The sequence below is a fragment of the Erythrolamprus reginae genome, chromosome 6, assembly GCF_031021105.1.
Source record: "Erythrolamprus reginae isolate rEryReg1 chromosome 6, rEryReg1.hap1, whole genome shotgun sequence".
NCBI classification, from domain to species: domain Eukaryota; kingdom Metazoa; phylum Chordata; class Lepidosauria; order Squamata; family Dipsadidae; genus Erythrolamprus; species Erythrolamprus reginae.
The window spans coordinates 58,842,259-58,859,440 of NC_091955.1; the positions used below are offsets into that span (position 1 = coordinate 58,842,259).

General features: G+C 35.5%; 1 long non-coding RNA gene across 2 annotated transcripts in view; it reads left to right on the plus strand.

The window, feature by feature from the left end:
* Nucleotides 1-17,182, plus strand: part of LOC139168999 (uncharacterized) — a 75,580-nt gene that overhangs the window by 11,702 nt on the left and 46,696 nt on the right. The window contains exons 1-2 of one of the 2 annotated variants that reach the window (XR_011559413.1): nucleotides 13,558-13,762; nucleotides 15,774-15,914. This is a non-coding gene — a long non-coding RNA (uncharacterized lncRNA). Of the gene's footprint in view, nucleotides 1-13,557; nucleotides 13,763-15,773; nucleotides 15,915-17,182 lie in introns of those variants that run through there. The other variant, XR_011559412.1, reaches the window with a different exon arrangement.

Here is a 17,182-nt window from a genome sequence, read left to right on the forward strand (position 1 = left end):
TCATAACAAATCTAATAATTTACAATTTAAAATATTTTAAAAACCCCATTATTAAGCAGACATACGTACAAACATACCATATATAAATTGTATAGGCCCGAGGGAGATATCTCAGTTCCCCCATGCCTGATGGCAAAGGTGGGTTTTGAGGAGTTTACGAAAGGCAAGAAGGGTGGGGGCAGTTCTAATCTCTGGGGGGAGTTGGTTCCAGAGAGTCGGGGCTACCACAGAGAAGGCTCTTCCCCTGGGGCCCGCCAACCGACATTGTTTAGTTGACAGGACCCGGAGAAGGCCCACTCTGTGGGACCTAATTGGTCGCTGGGATTCGTGCAGCAGAAGGCGGTCTCGGAGATATTCTGGTCCGATGCCCACATTTCCCACACATGTTCACCCAAAATAATGCTGTTTTCCCCCATCTTATCAGTTAATTGAAAAACTGTCTAAATGGTAGTATATTTGCATATCTGTGAACAAAACCACATTTTTTCTTAATAGAGGAAATCCAACAGAAGCTTCATATTAAATTAAAGGAATAATGTAATCCGAGCATCATTTCTTAACCTTTGAAGAAGTGGTCTTGATAATAGACCATATTAATTGGGTAATCATAGTGGTTTATAAACCGTGTATGTGGCTTGATGAAAAACTACAAATGTGATGTATGGAATATACAAGTTAAGCATACATGGTTACAGGAGATTGAAGGGAAAAGGAAGTATTGAAGAAATTTACCGTCACTGCAGTAAACCAGTGCCTTTTAGATATCTACTGAAACAAGGCTAGCTCTCTCTGGATTGTAATCGTATGGTTGGTTATCCTTTTCAAAAACTCAAATTCAGTAGGAAATAAAATACAGGTAATCAAATTTCACTGGGTAGTTTTGTAATGACATTCTTTGGGTAGAAGAATAATGTCTACAAAACATCATGGCAACTAGATAACATTTTCACATTGGGTTAAGAATCAAGTAATGAATGAAAAAGGATTCATTGCTAAATTCAATTTTATTGTTATTATCTAAAGCAGCTAATAGGTTTTTTTGTTCTGTAGGCAAAAATACTTTTTTTAGAATCAGAATACACCCTCTTCTCGTTTTGTGACCATAATCATTTCTAACAGCTTAGCTGTTAACCAAAAGATCCATAAGTGAACACATGACAGAGAGAAAGGGAAGATCACTGGTTGTTGCCATCTCATTGAGATAAATTTCTCTGGTATGGTATCCTGTGGCTGACATGTGTTTTTAAAAAACTTTCCTCACCTCACAGAGCAGAGAGATTGCTTAAACAACAAGTTCAGCACTGTAAATTAATTAGTGAGAACTTTCCAACAGCAGACAAGACCACAATCAGTTTCGCATTGAAGGCTTTTGTTGTCACAAAAAATTGATGTAAATAGGAGCACTGAATGGAGAATTATTTTTATTACCATTTATTACTATTATATTTGTGAATTTCTACTAATCTAGCTACTTGCTAAATGTATATGAAGTGTGATACACAATGAATTTGAAAGACCTAGAAGCCTTTTAAAGTTGGTTAAGAAGAATTTAGAATCAAAGGGCTGGAAGGGACCTTGGGGGTCTTAGTTCTTAAGGTAGGAGACCTTACATTATCTGGGTCAAATGGTTGTCCAGTATATTTTGGAAAACCTCCAGTGGTAGAACACATACAACTTCAGGAGACAAGTTCTTCGGTAGATAAATTGTTCTTCCTGTCAGGAAACATTTCCTTAGTTCTAGGTTGGGTTGGGTTCCATTCTTAGTAGTTCTTGTCCTGCCTTTTGGTGCTTTGGAAAATAAGTCAGTCCCCTCTTTTCTGTCAGCCCCCCCCCCCAAGTACTGGAAAACATATAACCCCTAATCCTTAGTTTAAATGTACCTAGTTCCCTCAATTGTTCATCATAGGATTTAGCCTCCAGGCACAGTGTGCTCTTCTTTGCACACTTTCTAGGATCTTTTTGTATCATGAGAATCAAACTGGATGCAGTATTCTAAATGTGGCCTTACTATGCAGCAGAAAGCAGTACTATCACTTCTTATGATCCTAATGCTATCCCTCTGTTGATACAACCTAGGACTATATTGGCTTTTTGGCAGCTACAGTACACTATTGGCTCATATTGGTCCCCTATTATACCTAGATTCATATCACAGGTACTACTATTGAACCAGGTACTGACTGTTCTATACCTCTTCATGTGGTTTTTCCTGTCTAAGTGCAGATTCTTATTTTTCTTACCAGTGAACTACAGTTTGTCGGATAGGACCCAATATTCAAGTCTGTTAAGATCCTTCTGAATCTTGAGTTTATCTTCCAAAGTGATAGAAATTCTCCCCAGCTTGGTGTTATCTGCTAATTTGATGAGTTCCCCTTCTATCCCCTCATCTAGATCATTTATAAAGATATTGAGTATTGGGCTCAAGACAGAACGTAGGCATATCACCATTGCATATTTTCATCCATGTAGATGTAGTTCTATTGAGGGCTACAAGCTGTGTGTGGTCAGCCAGTTGCGAATCCATCCAGCTCCTTGGGCAGTTTGAGCTTCTTGAGTTGGCGCAGAAAGAACATCCAGTTCATAGTTGCCCCCAAGATGTCAGAGGTAGTCATTTTGGTCTTGTATGGCAAGACAAATGGACCCCCACCATTAAATGGGAGAACAGCTACCGAAAGCTAACCATGAGTATCAGGTATTCTCCCCCCCCCCAAGAGAAGTATAGCAGCCCAGAGGAGCCAAACACCTATGGTCAGACCATTTCCAGCTGGTAGCCCCAGTGCTTGACGTCAAACCCCAGGCTCCCAGCAGGTGCCAGTAGAATACTGAGACCTGGAAGAGGTTTTTAGCAAGCAAGAGTGCAACTATCTCCCCCCTCACCAGTGGACGGGCTATGCGATAACTTGAGCTGGAGACTACACTCCAAACATCAAAGATGCACTCAGCCCAAAAGAATTGGAGGAGTTAAAGAGATACATTTATACCAACTTAGAACAACAGTTCATCCAACCAGCCAAACCTAGGGTTGCAACCCCCATGGTCTTGAAAGAGAAGAAGGATGGGGAGGGTCAGACTGTGTGTTGACTTCTGTGGGTTTCAATGCTGTGTGTGCAAACTACATAACCACTCCCTCTCATGAAACTTGTATGCTACTTGTCCAAAGGCAAGATATTCAGCAAGGGGGATTTGAGAGAAGCATACTATCGCATCAGGATTGTGTGTGTGTGTGTGAATGGAAGACTACCTTTAACTGCCCTTTGGGAAGCTTCCAATTTAGAGTGATGCCCTTTGGTCTGCCAGGGCCTCCCACGGTCTTCATGCAATTCATCAAAGAGGTGCTCCACCCTCGTCTATACAATGGAGTGCTGGTTTATTTGGATGACATTCTCATCTTTAGTGAAATACTAGAGGAGCATGGGAAGCTAGCGCGACAAGTCTTAGGAAGCCTTCTGGCCGCCAAGCTGTATGCAAAACTTTCCAAATGTGAACTTCACAAACCTCCCTAGATATTGCATCTCCAGCAAGGGGATAGAGATGGATCCAGGAAAAGTGAAAGTGGTGCTAGACTGGCAGCCCCCATGCACTCGCAAGCAACTTTAAAACTTCTTGGGCTTCACGAACTTCTATTGGCAGTTCATCCACGCATTTGCTGAGGTGGCGCTGCCAGTGACCAAGCTGCTAAAGACCGGTCCATCACCCACCAAGCCAAAGCCTAACCAGCTGATAGGGTGGACAATGGAATGCCAAAGGCATTCAAAAAGCTGAAGCGACTCTTTGCTGAAGAACCAATTCTTCAACACCCCAACCCAGAATGACATAATTTATTCAGATGCCAGCGATGTGATGATGATGGTGGTAGTGCTGTTGCAGAAAGATGAAAGGGGCCAACTCCTGCTGTGCGCTTATGTCTCGAAGAAACTGACAGCCACCAAGAGGACATAGGCCATTTGGGAGAAAGAAACCTATGCAGTTTGTTGGGCGCTGCTCACTTGGAGACAATTCCAGAGAGGGGCAAAGTATGGACAGATCATAACAACCTCAAAGCATTTTAAACCGCCAGGAAACTCTCACCAAAACAAGTATGCTGGGTGAAATACTTCAGGAGATTCAAATTTGAACTGAAGCACATCCCAGCTGGGAAGAATATATTGACCGACGCCCTGTTGAGAAAACCACAATATGAATGCCAAAGGGAGCAAGAAGTCCACTCCGTCATTTCCCCCTCACCAGGGATAACAGTGGCCCCAGTCCTCACCTGGAGCCAAGCCAGACAACCAAGTGCTCCTAGTCAGGACAAATGGACAACAACACTGAATGCAGCCCTGCCTAGTGACCCCTGGCTCAACAACAACACAGAGATCTTGAGATTTTGGATTCCTAAAAACTCTCCACCTAGCCCGGCGGCAGTTCGGGTGGCCAAAGATGAAAGCTGAGGTGGAAGATTACATAAAAAGCTGTGCCACATTTGCGACCAAGAGGCATCAGCCAGGAAAACCGCCTGGCAAGTGGCCAAGCCCAGCAAGCCCTGGGAGGAGATTGCCATAGACTTCATTGGGGAATTCCCAGACAGCAACGGGAACATGGTAATTGGACGGTTATTGACTTGTTTTAAGCCCATTTTAACGCTTGGTCTGGTCTACCATCAACCAGGAAACTAGCAAAAATGTTCCTCAAACACATCTACATAGAGTTCAAAGAAGAGTCATCTCTGACCTAGATGTGCAGTTCATTGCCAAGTTCTGGAGAGGTTCCTACAAGCAATTGGATCCATATAAGGACTCAGCTCGGCTTTCCATCTGAATATAAATGGAGCAATGGAATGTATGAACACAGTGTTGGAACAATACATCCATTGTTATATAGATTACAACAAGATAGTTGGTCAGAATTGTTGCCTTTTGCAGAACAATGATGTCCATAGCAGCACTGGACTAACTCCTTTTCAGCTTACCAGTGTCGGGGAGTTCATTCCCATTCCTGAGCTACCTACTGAGGCTCCCACTTCAATGTCCCTGACTGAGTGGATGGAGATTCTGAAAAAAGGATGGGAGAATACCAAGTAAGCACTAGCTGAAGAGGCAGAAGCCTATAAGAAGCAAGCAGACAAGCACCGAACCCCCTTCTGAGTGATGGATAAAGTTTTCTTGTCTACTAAATACATCTGATTGAGAATGAATGTCTAAGGGCCAAAATCTTTCTATCCATTCCCAATAGTTAAAATAATAAACCCAGTCACTGCAGCTTGCATTGCCTAGAACAGTAATAGTGAACCTATGGCATGAGTGCCACAGGTGCCATGCAGAGCCATATCTGGTGGCACTCGAGCTGTTGTCCTAGCTCATCTCCAACATGCATGTGTGTACGGGTCAGCTGAATTTTGTCTCGCACAGAGGTCCTGGGAAGGCATTTTTTGCTTTCAGAGAGACTCCAGAGGGGATGGGGTGGATGTTTTTACCCTCCCCCAGATCCAGGGAAGCCTTTGGAGCCTGGGGAGGGTGAAACACAAGCCTACTGGGTCCACCAGAAGTTGGGAAACAGGCTGTTTCCAGCCGCCAGAGGGCCTCCAGGGGCCGGGCGAAGGTTCTTTTAGCCCTCTCCAGGCATTGAATTATGGGTGTGGGCACTCACGCATCTGCAATAGCACATGCCCACACTCTTTCAGCACCCAAGGAAAAAAAGGTTCGCCATCACTGTGATTTGGTCAAATATTAGATCACAAACCCAACCGCCACCTTCCCCTGTAGTAATATAAAGGGAGACACACTTTGAGGTGAAGAAAATTTTATATTCCAGAATGTGTCAGAGTCAGTTACAATTCTAATCCATTGGAAAGGATGCCCTTTGTCCGAAGCCACTTGGGTGAAATGTTGGAATGTAAAAGCTGACAAGTTAGTAAAACAATTCTATGAGAAATACCCAGACAAACCAAAGAGTCCCCCTGGAGGGTGGGGTTAAGGATGTTGTATTAACCCCCTATGTTATTCTCTTTCTTTTCTTGTAGGACATTGTCTTTTCCTGAGAGGAGGCTGCCTGTCAGGTTGAAGCCATTTTACTTGGAATCTTTGGCCTGCCACAATTTATGCTATTTAAAAATGTATTCTTAGTTATGGGAATTTGGGAGGGGTAATTGCATGAGGGATGCATGTAGCCATAACAAATTCCTTCTAGATTGTCAAAGTCAGCCTTTGTCTTTGCACTTTTGTACCTGCACAGAAGGAGTTGCTGCCAAGTTGGCAGATGAAGATTGGTCAATGTGATGGATTTGAGGGTGTGGGGACAAGGGCTTGAACTTTCAACTGAGTGGAGAAACCCCTAGGACTTCAGATTTGGGTTTCTCCCAGCGGTGCCAACATGGCTCTATTAATAAATTAGAACTTTGCTTTGGACTATGATTTAGTTTTGGATGCTATTTGGAACCCTGACACTTATTTAAGTTGAATCAATTACTAGCTAAAGATAAACTATTCAAGAACTTGTACAGTATTTGCAAACAGTAGATAACAGGGAAATCAAACGTATCAGCTGACTATAAATCTTTAAAGAGACTAAAAGACTAAAAATAATAAAATATGTAATTGCAGATATCATTTCCTCTTTCTAATAGGGTAACAAAAGCAGCTGCTGTTGCCATAAAATTGTAAAAAAAAAAAATGGGATGAAATGAAGAAATATCTACTGCAATTTGATTTGTGTCTAACCAGTTTCAAGTTCCATAAACTGGTTAGACAGATTAGTTACCTTAGGATTATGGATAAGAAGTCAAATCAGTTTGTATATGGTTTATTTATTAATGTATTTACGTACTATGTTTTCCCTGAGTGCACGAGGCCCAGTTTTAATCCTATAACAAATATCTTGTGAGGTGGATTGTGAAATACTAAAGTCAGGTTTGAGGTTGAGTGAGATTAGAACCTTGACCTTCCCATTTCATTTCATTATGTTATGTTATTATATTACATTATATTATTACAATTATTATATTTATTATATTATAATGCTACACTACACTATACATTGGCTTGCAATACTATTTCATTGTTTTAAAAGGTTAATTCCTACTGTACATAGTGGAATCTTCTTCCTAAAAATATCTATCAGTAGGGTCATGCTGGCAGAAGGTGTGTGTGTGTGTGTGTGTGTGTGTGTGTGTAAAATTCCATTTTTCCATCATTCCTAATATCATCAACATTATTGATTATAGCAATTTTTTTTTAAAAAAAATCATCTTAGAAACACACAGAATATTCAGGATAATGCCATGAAAGACTGACTTGGATATTGTAACAAAACGTATATAGTCATCCAATGATATTATTACTGAAATACTAGCAGGTATGCTATGATGGAAAGTGTTAATACATGAATATACAGTAGTTCCTAAGGGACAATGATAAGACTTTTGTGTTTCCATTTTTTACGAAGGAATTTGTGAAATTCGATTTAAGGGACAAAAATATTGCATCATTAAAGAGAAGTTTGCTCTAATTTACCATTTTGTTTTTAAAAGAAAATATATACTTTTGGGACACATTTTGTGCAACCAGGTCTTTACTGCATGAGTAGCTATTTTCCCTTGCAGATGGATTTCCTGTAGGTTTGACTGCACAATAGCAGGTGTACCATTCCAAAGTGTCTTTACAAGTGGCACAGCAGGATCTCTGCCGTACATCCACAGGAGACTGCTCATCTGTTTAATCCTTATATTTTAGTCAACATTCCTTATTATGTGTGCAGGGCTCTGACGCTCAGCTGGATTTTGACACTCAGAATGAATTGATGGAGTTCTTTGATCTTTCCAGTGTATTGCATCTGTTTCATCTTGCATCTTAATGCATTCTCTTTCCTCATTCTTTATTTTAGCTTTATTTTTTCATATGAATTCATCAATTTTATTTATTCTGCTTTATCTCACAACTAATCATTAGGTATGTATGCATTTGAAAAATATACAAGATGACTAAAAAATTCAAGTTTGTTGAAAATAAACATTTTATAGGAACCAAACATTTACAGGAGAACAGGAAGCATTTCTTAAAATATACACCTGATTATACACAAAACTAATTACATACTATCATCAAAATATGTATTGGTTTCATTTGCGTCTTTTTTCAGTGCATGTATGCACATATAGACATACACATTAATTTGTTTTGAGCACTGTTGGAGTGTTTAAGCCACTTAGCCTTATATCTAAGAAAATTCTTAACGATTTTAGCCTAGTAGAGTAGGATGTATTCAGTTTATGAAAATTATAAAGTTTATAATAAAGAATGGATTAACTGAATGTTGTATTCACTTTATTCTTTTCTTTTATAATTTGAATCTACTGCAATTACTTGATACTATTATTCCATGTAATTTTTACAGAGTGAGATAGACATCAGCTTCAGATAAATATAAAGATTGGCACTAGTGTACTTTATTTACACTGAACCCAACATTTCATTTTTATTAAATTGGCAATAGTACAGTTTTATAATCTATTAGAAAGAATCCAGCTTTGAAGGTTTTTTGAAGGGCTGGGGGCAGAATTTTATAGCAAATTTTCCAGATGTCCCTTTTTAGATTTGCATTAGAACTTCAGCTCAAGGACACATAACTCTGCTTTGGAATAAAATATACATATAGCTGCAACAGGTCCTTGTAATAGAATAAGTTATTAAATATGGTCCAACAGTAGAATTTTTCTTCCTTCTTGCTGCAATCTTATAAATATGTATGTGAAATTAAGACTTATAATAAGAAGTTAGAGTTAAATCCTATGCAGGGGTTGGCTACTGCCCAGATTGGGAGGGGGGGGGAAGCAAAAATGGAGCTCTACCGCGGAGCACCCAATTTGCATTGAAAGATATTGAAAGAAAATGCAGGGCACCCTGCATAAACCATGCCCACAGTGTGGTAGTAAAAATTTTGGTAGCCCTTCACTGATCCTATGGTAATTTTAATTTGCTTCTTAGATTTTCATCCTGCCTTTTCTTAAGGAAGAAGTTCAAACTTCCCTCTTCTAGATTTCACCATTACAATAACTGTAACAGGTAATTTGATCAGAGAGAGATATACTGGTTTAAAGTCATCAGTGACTTCTACCTGGTATCTCCAATTATACTCCAACATCATTACAGTACTACTATAGTACACTTCATTTCTATACTTTCAATGCAATCCAGTATGGATTGGTAAACAAATAGAAGTCTCTTTCCATTATGCCAAAAGAGTAGATTAAGCAATGTAGCTGATACATGCAATATAACTACCGTACATAAAATCAAAATTATGAACAAAGCAAATGGGTAGATACAAATATTTCACACATGTTTACCAAAACAAATTATCAGAATGAACTGGTAATTTTCTGTAGTTGAAATACGGTTGGATTTTTTCTTCTTCCAATCAGTTGTGTCAGAATATTGGAAACTCTCTGGATAAGTCCCTGCAGTTTTCTTGTGTGTTCCCATTCAAAAGAATGCACATTTCGGAAACCAGTATTTCTATGCAATGAATGCAATGGAATTCCAGAAAAATGTAATCCCTCCCTCAGCTCCTCTGTAAGGTTGTTTCTTCTCTTATATGACTTTCTAATGGAGTTTGGGGGCTCTGCCTTCTCCTGGTAGTAAGCAATTTAAGCAATTATGTTGTAAGCAATTTATGTTGTATTTAAAAGTACTATAGTATTGCATACTGAAGGTCAGTTGCTAAATACAGATTGGAAAAATTATAGAATCACAGAGTGAGAATGGGTTTTTAATATCACTGAATCCAATTTTCTTAGTGCTGGAGTTGAATGTAATGCATTGCCACCAATACTATCAGGGTTCTGGTTGAATAAATCAAGTGAAGGAACCAATCACTTCTCAGAGTAATTGGTTGTGTTTTTCAACTGTTTTACTATTTGGGAATTTTTCTAACATTGAAATAGAACTGCTTTTCCATCATTTAAATCCATTACTGTGTCTTCCACTCTGCAACAATAGCGACACTTCTTGAATTTCAACTGTGACATCCTTTCAGATATTTGGAAAGTGTTGTTATACCTTTGCATGCTTTTCTTGTCAAAGCTAAACATTCCTAATTCCTTTTATCTCTCTTTGGAGCATTTTGTTTCTAGTATTCATTATGAGATACAATTCTTATTTCCAATAATTTGGAAATTATATTTCTTTTGATGCAACCTGGTTTTTTTTTTTTAGTCAGATCACATATTTAATTCATTGTCTGTATGAACTCAACCGATGTTCCAAGATCTTATTCACTAGTCTAGCATCTCTCAAATGATACCTGTATATTCCACTTGTTTCTTAAGTACAGAACAATACTGTTTATGTCAAATGTTATTCTGTGGTTTTCAACCATTCATCTAATTCTTCAGTATAATTTTGCAGTGAAAATAGTTAAAACATGCATAGTTCTACTGTGTTATCACACAATTGTGACACTTGGACTTCACAGAAATCAAACAATCAATGCACAAATTGCACTTGCAATTTTTAGATTTCTGAAACGAAAGGATTATATTGGGGTTTACAGCAATAAAGTCAAAGGGAAACTATTCTATTAGTAGCATGTATTCTGTAGGGTTACATTGTTACAGCAATGTTTTCAGTGCACTACAACCTGATATTTTGACAGAGGGCTCAATTGTGTCAGGTTATCCTGATAAGAATTTTAGGAATATTTCATATTATAAGCCCTGAGAAGTGACACTCATTGTTGACATATCTCTAGTATATCATGGAAGATATATCTCTAGTATATCATCTACAGCAAAGCAAAATTTAATCAAGAGGATGACATGCACATGACACAGTTCTTGTCCTTATACATTTATGCACGAATATCATTTGTTCCTCCTGAGCCTTTTCTTAAAAAACCCTCTTTTTTTGCAAAAAAAATCTCAAGAACTTTTCATGTAAAGTGTTTACTATTAAAAAATATCTGTCTATGTATTATGGGAACTATATTGAAATCTGTAAGGAAGGCTACCCATTGGGAAAGGATGTAATATATGATTACAGATAATTTATATTTTAGATAATAAGTAAGCCATTATTTAATTCCCTGTACTGTATACTAATTCTGAGGCACTAGCTTTTCACCTGTGGAAGATAGAGACATAACATGTAATACCATCCTTCCTATTTTATGTGTAATTCTTTGAAACACTTCTATTGTTAAAAACATTTTTCCTTTCTTGAAGATATTATTTCTTCCCTCCCATGTGTATTTGATTATGTATATATTTTAGCAGTGAAGGTTTCAGTGAGTTCTTCCTCATTTTATATAGGGTGTATCTGGTAATGATTTTTGTAAAATATGTTCCACTATCTTGTGGACAACAATGATATAAACTGAATATGTTAAAACAATGGGAAGAAATGATGACAAACATCAATGAGGGAATACATTTTTAAAAAATATACTGCAATAGCATAAACACATAACAATTTTTTGTTGAAAGCAGTTTGCTGTTTTGTATAATCTTAAAACTAAAATCCTATTCATTTATTTATTTATTTATTTATTCATTCATTCATTCATTCGACTTCTGTGCTGCCCAATTATTATTATTATTATTATTATTATTATTATTATTATTATTATTATTATTTATTAAATTTGTATGCTGCCCCTCTCCGCAGACTCAGGGCGGCTCACAGCAGCAATAGAAAACAATATACAATACAAATCTAATATTACAAAGTTAAAAACCCATAATTTAAAAAACATGCACACAACATACCATACATAAACTAGGACAATGGGACTTAACATGAATAAACATTGTTATTTGGCATAGATAGGGTACAGTATAACATAGTCTTTTGAGACTGAATGTTACCAATACAGTATATGTATTTAGGGTGCAGTTTAATCCATAATGCACAGCTTAATCAATTTAGTCAATTCAAATTAATACTGCTGCTTACATAGCCTGGTGTTTTTATTGAATTTATTTAATATAGTTTAAAAAATTAGATAAATATTTGTATGTTTAGTGATTACCAATGGGTAATTAATTAGGGATGAAACAAGCTATTTTGTATGTAATCAAACAAGCAAGCTATGTAATCATTACTCTACTTTCTAATACAAGAACTTCCTTTAAGAATTCCTTGCTTTTATCTTTCCTTTCTTCCTTGGATTAGTCATGTCCCCTCTTCTAATAATTCTCAAGAATAGTATAATAAATGTAATAGTTTAATGACAACTCTATGTAAATGAGTTGTCTCATAACCCTACAATTATTTAAGAGAAAATATAGTGCTGAGGAATATTTTCATTTAAAAATGTGAATTATTGTTGCAATAATGACATGTTAAAGTGGAGCTTAGCTTTGTCACTTTACTCATAACACCTCTAACAATTGCTAACATTAATTAACAAAAAGACTTTTTTAAATTATATTATAGAATCATCCTACTTATTCAAGGTATTTTTTTAGTTATTTTAACATAACCTAGTGTAATCTTTTTATCGTTGGTTCTTTATATTTTAACTACATTTTAAAATTATCTTTTAGTTTAATTATATATATATTTATATTTATTCTATATACCAGGGTGATTCGACACAAAAATATGTAACCCTTCCCTGGTACAGAGCTGAAGGGATTGGATACTGTAGCCTAGAGGTTGGTTTTCTGCCTTACAAGGCAAAGGTTGCAGGTTCAAGTCCCAGTGAGGGTATGGCTAACTTATGAGGCCAAAATAAGGCCGAAATAGATCAATCCTAGTCTCCCTTAATTTTCAAATTCAGCCAAAACATGTGACACACACACACACACACCCATTTGATAATTTCCCCATAAGAATCATACAATATGTATCTTCATTGCTATTTGAAGTAAGCAATATGTTTTGTAGTTTCAGGAGTAAAAGTAAAATATTACTTAATATATCACATCCATTTAGGAATGTAACAGATCGAATTGTAGTGCCTGTTGTATTTGTAACAATTTACAGATGATCAGTGTAGTTAAGACAGAAGGTACCTACAGAGAAGACATTAATGGAAACCTATTGCTTCACTATTTGTGAAAGGCAATCTCTGGGTAGAAGTCGGAACACCTATTTTGTCCATGGGAACAGCTTGTGTCATAATTTAAAGGGTAATTGTCTAGATGCTCAAGAGGTTCTGTCTAATTTCTAATTTTTAAGTGTGCTTTATTAATGAGGTTAGCCTTGAAATCCCTCAATAGAGGTTTACATATGCATCATAGTTTGAACTTGAAGCCTGTTTTTGAGATATGGATGTGCTCTTGGTCCCAAATCAATCTTGTCATTCCTTAGCAAGCAATGAAAGATAATAAGTACTATTCACCTGATTGCCTTCCTGCTCTGAGACAGCTGGTGACGCTTGTCTTCCTGATAACCAGGACTTTCAGATCTAAGGCAGGGATAAAGAAAAGCTGGGAGCTTGCTGAATCTAAATTTGACAGTCGATGGCAGTGTTCAGGGGTCAGGAGGGATAGAATCTCTGACACGTATAAGAAAGGAACAAAATTTATCTGCTCTGGTTGCAATGATTAGATGTCTCGTTGTCTGGCTTTCTTATAGTGGATGATTGATCGTGCCCGCCAGCTGCCTAATATCATAATTAACAAAGTTGCTACCGTGTCTGAGAAGTTTAATCGAAAAAAATTGCCAACAGTATGATGCTGTTGTTACCCATAAAGATCAGAAGCAGGGCAAAGTCGACTTTTGGACTAATGGAGCTGCAGAACTATGTGGGCAGAATAAGAAGTAGAGCACCTGAATGGATAATGGTATGTGCTTTGTTTCTGAACTGCATTGTCCATATAGGGACAGGTTTTAGTTTTCATTTTCAAGATGTCATTTGATATAACTCCATTAGTATTTGATGCTTTCTTGATGTTTACTGTCTGCACAATTACCATTGTTAATTAGGTTGTGAAATTATTTTTTAAAAACAGTTGCGAATGTAATTGTTGCCATGGTTATTCTAACCCCCCCCCCTCCAATTACAAGCATATTCTCTAGGGTTTCCACGTTTTCTTAGAATGTGTCATGCAAAAAAATAACATAAAATAAACATGAAAATATAGTCGCTGCCTATTTGTAGTATGCTAAGAGATGTTCCCTGATATATATATATAGATAGAGAGAGAGAAAGACACTTAACTGTGGTTATAGAAGTTTCTAACAATATCTATCTGATTTACAATCCTGACTTTAAATTCCCCAGATCATTTAGAGAATATCCAGCCATCTCATTACTTGATCTGAAATCTTTATATGTTTTACTAGTGAAAAAAATATCCCACTGTGTTCTTTCTTTGTTGGTGTGCCTGTGTGTGTGTGTATGTGTGCTTTTTTTTTTCCTTTGTAAGCTTTATTTGCTAGCACAGTTGTCCCTGGAGTACCTGTGATATTGCCATTCCAATATATGACAGGGAATATTTATAGTGATGTGTATGTCCATGCCACATATAACAAAGAAAAAGGTAAAGAATGTGGAATTGCAGAAAAAAAAAAGACAAAGGAAACAATAGCTGGCTTAAGGAACAGCACATGGAAAATAATAATAGGAAAACATTTTCCTGCAGATAAGATTTAATGAAGCACATGGAAAAAGAAATCTTGATTTGGCTGACTGATAATTGTGAATTATTATTGTTAGAATTAAATTATATAAATAATGGAACATGTTCCTATAAGGATACAATATAACTAAATATGTCATAATCAGTGTGATATAAGATAGTTCTCATAGTAAATATATCTGAAAATTATTCTTTTTTTATACTTTATTAACTCGGTTCGCAATAAAAAATAGAAGATGCTATTGAATATATACTCAATATTCTAAAAACATTAAAATACAAAAAGTATATTTAAGTAAAATTCAGTTAGATAATTTTACATTTTTTAATCAAGAAGAAAATAATTAAAAGTGAAGCCTGGTAGTTTTCCTTTTTTCAAGCTTTTTTTTAAAAAATTGCTCGTCAGAAATATTCTTTCATATCATCATTAGACGACAATTTTAACCTTCTTTGACATTTTTATTGTTTGGCTTTGGTTTAAACAAATCAATACTTTGTTCTGCCTGGAACAAAGAATTGTATAAATAGAATAAAGGAAAACAGATTAGTAATGCAAATTTCAAATAGAAGGGAAAATATTAGTGAATAGAATAAGTATATTGTTACTTTAATCAGCACTCCAATAACATTTCATGTAATTGAAATTTAGTGTGTTGTTAAAACTCAGCTGGAAAACCAAATAACTATGAATTACAAACGGAATATTAAAAAGGGAGGTGGGTGGTAGGATTTTATGAGGGACTGTATTTTGGAAGTTTAACTTTGGTGTTACTTTTTTAATATTTATGGTTTAATATGCTTATATATTATGTTGTTTCATTATTGATACTGTTTTAATTGCTAAGATGTACAGAATATATATATAAATAATAATGTCACAGCAAATGTTATTGACTAAATAGGGGAAGTATGACAGTGAACTTGTAATAATTTCAGAGGAAGTAATAACTTCTAGGAATATGTTAGCAGAGAATGTGCTAATATACAGATTAGCAATTTGCTATTCAGCATTGAAATAATAAATGTTCCCCAGGTGACACAATCTGCAATTTTTATTGGTTATTAAGGTTTGATGAACCTTTCATTAAGGTTTCAGAAATTAAAACCCAATTCTAAAGAAATGAGCTCAATATAATTTTCAAATACAAGAAACAAATGTTTATGATCAGATTTTTAAACATATTTTAATTTTCTATTTTTCTACTTTATTTAGGCAAGAAAATAGTATAATACGAAGAACTATGACCCAGTCTGAGCTGCGTTACTTTGAACACAAAATTACTTTTCTAGAATTCAGTGAGAAAATATACTTGCAAAGGAATTTCCGGATTCTGGCTGAAAAGATTAAAAATAGGTAAGGTAAAGAGTATTAATTGTTAGACTCTGTTCTTGTATTATTGATTATTCATAGCCTAAAAAAGAAAATATTTAATTTAGTCTGTTTTAATATCAGTCTCTGAAGTTACTACATAATACCAGAATGTAGCATAAAAAGAACTATGTTCCAATTTAAAATGTAGTTTTAAGAAATACTATTGAATTTAGATTGACTTTTTCAAAGCATATGTAAGATTGAGGTTTTGAAACACTGACAATATATTTTAGCACTTTACATTTTTATTAGAAAGAGTTAACTTATAGGAAGAATCATATTTGTTTTGCAGAAATATTGCAGAATATTTCACTATAATATTTTCACTATAATATTAATTATCACTATAAATATTATCACTATAATATTTTAATTGCGTTCAATCTGCATTATAGTGAATTTTTTATCTATTTACCTATCAGATATTTAATCAAATCAGTCAAAGCTGTAATTATTTATCAACTTAGGAAAGATTCTTAGATGGATTTTATAATGAATTCATGCCCACTTTCCTTGATTTCAATTTAAAGTAAAATGGATGTTAAAGATATAAGGAGGTGATAATGTTGTGTAAAACTCACTGGCCAGATTTTTTGCTGTACTTCACTTTAAAAAGTGAATATTTTTTGTATTATTATTTTACATTTGTTTTTATATCTAATGCTTTTTCAAAATAGTAAAAGGCTTGGGAATTATTTCAAGTTCAACCAAAATATATTTTTTCAAGAGTACCCCATACTCTTTATATATTCATTATTATAATATCTAAACCTCTAATTGCTACCTGTGCAACACGCTGCAGATGAATAGCTCCTGAATTAGTCAGCTTTATTCCTTCTGGTTTAAAATTCTGAAGTGCTTTGATTACTTCTTTATTATTTTCTGAAAGAAAAAAATATGGTATACAACTAAGAAATGAAAAGTTCTATTGACTAATTACTTTATGTCATTTGGAATAACAAATTCAGAGGAAGTTTTTAAATAAAGTTATAGAAAAAGTTTGTTGAATTGGATCACTTCAGAATAAATGTTTTCTTGCTCACAGCAAAACAGCATTTTTCTATACTGTAATAGAATGAAACATTAAGTACTATAATAAGCCACATTTTAAGTTCTGTTTTTGGATTGATAGAAAAACAGTGTAAAAACGCCTAGAATGGAAAACAAGAAACAAACCAGAAGGAAGTTAGATTAGAAATAAACCCACTAATTGAAATTTCATTTTTGCACATACAACAATTGTTAATAAA